Below are 6,000 nucleotides of genomic sequence, written 5' to 3'. Positions count from 1 at the left end.
CTCTCTTTTTTAAGAATGTGTTTTTATACTTGGAGAAATCATCCTGACTCTGGTCTTTAAATAAGCGTAAATGGAGCAAAGAATTTACATGTACTAAGAAAGAGGAGTTTGGTATTTAAAACAAACTAAATTTTACTTTTACTTTTTATTTTTTTTTGCAGTTTTTGGCCAGGGCTGGGTTTGAACCCGCCACCTCCAGCATATGGGGCCGACACCCTACTCCTTTGAGCCACAGCGCCACCCATTTGTTTTTTTCTAATAGAAACCAGAGGAATAAACTTGGTAGTAAGAGTTCGAGACCCTGAACTGAATTCTGTCTTACTTTCACTTACCTTTCTCTCACATCCTGTTTTGCAATATATGATTTCATATTTTATGTGGTAACATGGCAGGAGCCACAAACTCCATTTTATTCTTTTTACTTTTTTGTGTGTGCTATTTATTCTATGTTTTGTGATTATTGTCCAAAGTATTGTCAAACACTTCTAAAGGCTAATTTGGCCTTGACACAGTTTTGCAAATTCAGTATAACCCAGGCGAGTGAATCAACAGTCCATGTATATCTTCAAGAAGGCATTCTGTCGTCTCAGGATGGCTTACAATGTTTGATGGCTTGCCTGGAAAGCACATTTCAGACCATATGCTTTCCACGGTACCTTTCAATTTCTGTGCATTTACATGTCTTTTCATCCAATGTGTCACACTCAGCTACATATTAAGAAGTGATAAGAACACAAATTTATACTTTCTGTCTAATGGTCAACTCTTACATAATGTTCAATCACTTTAAATGTAAAAGGACTATACTAAATTTTATCAACAGATGTCTTAGGCTGATTTTGTAATTTCTACTACAAATTTACAGACTAAGGTAACATACGGATCCATTCTACAACACTCCTAACACTTTTGCTTGAACTGAAATCTTGGCTCCCAGAATTATCTGAAATGAAAAGCAAGGTTTGTTTCTTAATAAGTGTTTTTAAGACTCAGTTTTCTTCTTTAAAGAATACTAATAATTCCTGTATGGAAAGTTGTGTTGAGAATAAAATAATACATAGGAAAAGTAAAGCACGGTACTTGGCATATGAAAGGCTTTGTTTAATCAGTTTTGTTGATGAATAAGTTGTATACAATAAGATGCCCATATTTCTAACTTAATTCATCTATGTAGCCACCAGCCAAATAAAGATGTAGAACATTTCCATTGACATAAAAGGTTTTCTGGTACTTAATTGCTGAAAATAGTCCATTAATACCACCAACAGGGGCCTAGTAATCTGCTTTCTGTAGCTACAGATTTATTTTGCATTTTCTAGAATTTACACATATGCTGTTGTTTATATATCGACATTCTTATTTAATGTCTTATCTTTCCTTCATAGATGTTTATTTGAATTCAATCTTAAAATAAACAAATGTAATATATTTTTATTTCCTTGCTTAGTGATGTGCCTTAATATGTACAGCTTACATGTTTTGTTAATCCATTCACAGTAGAATCTCTGTGAATTGACCAACCAGTGGACTGGTCAACACACGGGGTGCTCAATGTATGACATGTATTGACATGAACATGTGGTTTATGTCTGGTCTAGAAAATTAAATCAACATATGAAGGTTGTCAGTGTAGGAACCTGGTCCATTGTGAAGGTTCTATTCTATGTATGAATAAACATTTCGTGTTTTTAGTTTGGGGCTATTGCATGTATGTGTGTGTGTGTGTACTGCCTATCAATACATAAGCATATACTTATAATGTAATATATGCATATAAAATAACATCTTATGCTTCTTTATATTATACTCCTTTCAAAGAATAAGCTTAATTTTATGGCTTTTTCTCTTTTTAATATCTTATACTTTATATATTTCTTTTTACATTTATTACTTTTCTTTACTTTCAGTTTAATTGATTTTTAGATTTTTAAGGTGAAAATGTAAATCATTAATTATAGCTATTTTTGTCTTTGAATATAAGCAGTTAAAACCATACATTTTCTTCTAAGTACCCCTTTTAGTTACAAACTTTGATATGTGACATTTTTATTATAATCTGGTTAGAATATCAAATTTCCTTTGTTATTTATTCTTTGAATTTTCTGGGAGAATAGGGACTGAAGGCCCCATTCTTGGCAAGGGAAAGCATCCCCAGAAAGAGAGGAAAATTAAAAAGTAAGAAGCTGAGTGAGTCAGAACAAAGAAAAGTCAGCTATTTTACATTTAAGCTAGCCATTGCTAGCAATCTTCTAGCCTTTTCTCAAATTCTAGTCTGTTGGGGATGCAGTTTACAAACACCCTGCTGGGTCTGTAAGGAGAATTCTATCCTGTATTCTGAGGAGAATAAAGAGCATAGAAGAGGTTATGGCAAGTAAATCCTAGAAAAGATACATCTTCTAGGGTGGTTCCTGCCCATTAAACAAGCAAAAAAGATACCCATTGTGGAGATGTGCTTTTGCCTGGGGCAGAGATCAAGGGAGTAGCTGGAGCCCTGAGATATGAGCAGAAAAGCTTATATCCCTTATCACAGAGGAAGATCCTCTATGCTGGTGATGGAAGGAAAATACCTCCCTCCCACTGATTCCTCAGAGGAGATTAACACTGGTAGCTTTTATCCATAGAGAACTAGGGAAGTTTAACACTCCCTAGAAATCTGTGTGTGTGATCTCAAGTGGGAGGCTCTCCCAGTACAAGACTCAGATTTCAGATTTCTCAAAGCTACCCTTAAGATTAATAGTAATAACAATAGGACCTGATATGCTCCCTCAGAAACTTCTGGCATCTTTGTTCCCGCCCTCATTTTACTCTCTGGGAAAATAGACTTCAATAAAATCAGAGTGGAGCAAAGACTCTGGGCCATTGCTGGAATTTCACAAATGGGCAATGGACCCCTGAGCTCTGCTTTTAATTCTACTCTGTGTCTCATGGCTCTTTCTTTACCACTGTTTCTAACTTTATGATTCTTCAGTTGATCGCCGCCAGTTTCCACAGGTCTTAGGGGACCCTGCTCCTGGAGTGGGACCCCAACAGAATTCTACATTAATTAGACATGGATGGTTTAATTTTTTTCAAAGTATTTGGGAGATTTTAAAGCATTTTTTAGATTGGTATCCAAGTCTAATTTCATGTGTTTAGGGAATGTACTCTGTACAATGTTAATTGTTTTCAATTTTTTGAAACATTTTATAATTCAACAGGGGTCTGTCTTGGCAAGTATTAAATGTACACTTTAAAAGGTTATGTATTTTGTTTTTGGTTAGTACAGTGCTATATAATTATCATTTAGTTCTAGTTATTTGATGTTATACTAATATTTTCTATGTTTTCTTCTTTTCTTTTTTTTTTATTAAATCATCACTGTGTACATTCATGCAGTAATGGGGTACAATGTGCTGGTTTTATATACAATTTGAAATATTTCCATCAAACTGATTAATATAGCCTTCATGGCATTTTCCTAGTTACTGTGTTAAGACATTTATATTCTACATTTAGTAAGTTTCACATGTACCCTAGTAAGATGCACAGTAGGGGTGGTCCCAAGATTTCTTATTTTCTATTTACTTGTTCTCTCCATTACTAAGAAAAGAGGGTTAAAATTTTCCACTATAATTAAAGACACTTTTGTCATGAAACGCTCTTCTTTAACTCTGATCATTTCCTTTCTCTACAGTTACTTGCTGTGGTATTGAGATAGCCATTTAAGTTTTATGAGTGGTGTTTACATAATATAATTTTTACTATTATGTTTTAATTTTTATGTCTATAAATTTAAAATGTGATTCCTTTAGGGGGCATAGAGTTGAGTCTTTTTAAAATTATTATTCAGTCTGGAAGTCCATGTCTTTTAATTTTAGTATTTAGTCTACTTAAAAATTGACATAACTATCAGCATCACAGGGATTTGTTCTACATGTATCATCTATTCATTCCTATCTGTGCTTATTCTACTTTTCCTTATTTCCTCCCTCTTTTTGATGTATAGTGTATTATTGGTTTCCTATTATTTCTCTATCTTTGATGTTTTAACTATGCCTCATTGTTTCTATAGGTTAAAGACCTATATACCTCTGGCCTAAAAAACCTGTTTGAGAGAGAACAGTGAAAAGACTTTGTGCAGGCATACTTGTGAGAAACTGAGGCAGACTCCCATGTGGCCAGGCTAGTTGTGGGCATAAAACCCCCCTGACCTAAAGTCAGCCTGGTCGGTTGCGGGCATAAAACCCCCCTGACCTAAAGTCGGCCTGGTCTGTTGCAGGCATAAAAACCCTTAAGGTGGAAAGGAGCAGAAGCTTGCAAACAAGTTTTCTGTATGTCTTAGAAATTTCTTAATTATGCCTTGCTTGAAGTAACTACCTCTAAACGGTGAGGCCAACAGAGCAGGTATTCAACCCACCTTCGTCTTCTACAGCTTCAGGCTTCATCAGATAAGAACAAAAGAAGTAATGGCTAACAACAAGTCCTCCATTAAGTTATGTTAAAAGGATTATGTTCAAAAGGATTATGTTAGATAAAGTGATATCAGTTAAACCATGGATTACTAGGGAGGAGCTTCTCATGAGATACTCACAAGATGTTTATTCATGAGATGGATTATGTGTTGTAATGAATATTAATGAGGTCATTGATGTACACTGCACATGTGCAGAGAGACTGTAATAAATATTTAAGAGGTACAGTGTGCATGTACACAATGGACTATATAAGCCAGGAGAGAAAGAAATAAACTTGTCACATGTCTGAGAGAGCTGTGAACTCCTTTATTTAAATATAGAATTTCAACATGTGGATTTATGTTCCACAGCACCCCTTCTCCCTGAGACCCTAATGGAAACATGTTTTATTTATTTGAATGATTGCTCTGATGGTTTGTGGTTTACAGCATCACTTCTGTGTTGAAATATTTCACATATAATTCAATAATGTATAAGAACATGCTTCCCTTTTTATTTCTGTTCTTTTTGGTAGTATATTATGTATTTTACTTCTAAATACTTTAAAAATATCATAAAATATTTTTATTATATTTTGTTTAAAACTATCAAATATTGGTTAAAAGGAAAAAGAAAACAGTGTTTATATTTATCTATTTTTTAAATTTCCTGCTTGGTTATTTATTCTTTGACTCATTTTTCTATTTTTCATATTTTTTCTGACACAAAACAGAGTTCCCTTAAGAAAGGATTTCTTGGGTACATGTAACATGAGGTTGAATTGTTTTAATTTAGTGATATCTTCTTGAATGTCTCAGATTAGTTCCTGAACTATGTAAAGATATTCTTTGCAATTATTTAAAACTCTCTCTCCCAAAATTGCTACACACAGCCATATTTTATGTTCTATTATGTTTATTTAATTCTAGAATGAATTCCCACAGTATTTTAGCCAAATTATCTTGATTTTTATAGAAAACAGTAAAATTTATTCACTTAACATACACTCATCCCAAATATTATGATGCTTAATTATAATCATAATAATTAAATTATATTTTACTTAGAAAATTGAGAGAGATATAATTGTAAACCAGCTGTTACATATATAGATTTTCATTTAAAAAGCTCATGAAAACAAATAACATATTTCCACAACTATTCACATTTCTTCTTCACCACTTAACAACTGAAAAAATCAAGAGCTAAATTAAATCAAAGAATTAGCATGTAAGAAGCAATTACGTGAAGTTAAAATTTTGCCTAGCAATCAATGTTTCAATATTTCATTCTACTTAGCAAATATTTACAAATCAAAGCATTGTTCATTGATTATTCCTAAGTTTTATCCTAAAGTTATTAAGGATCTTGGGAGTTATGCTCTAATTTATGAAATGTAAAACAAAACTACTGTTTTAAAAAATTTGACAGAAATAGGATTCAATACAGATCAGAGATTTATTATTTCTTATTATCAAATGCTATGTAAGTATAACCATATCTTATTTTATTAGCAAAGCAATATAAGATTTTAGAGTTTAAGGTTAATTACATAAACAAGTTAGTT

This window comes from Otolemur garnettii, unplaced genomic scaffold (assembly GCF_000181295.1).
Source record: "Otolemur garnettii isolate 467f Iridium unplaced genomic scaffold, OtoGar3 scaffold00001, whole genome shotgun sequence".
NCBI classification, from domain to species: Eukaryota; Metazoa; Chordata; class Mammalia; order Primates; family Galagidae; genus Otolemur; species Otolemur garnettii.
Note: the sequence above shows the minus strand (reverse complement) of the source record.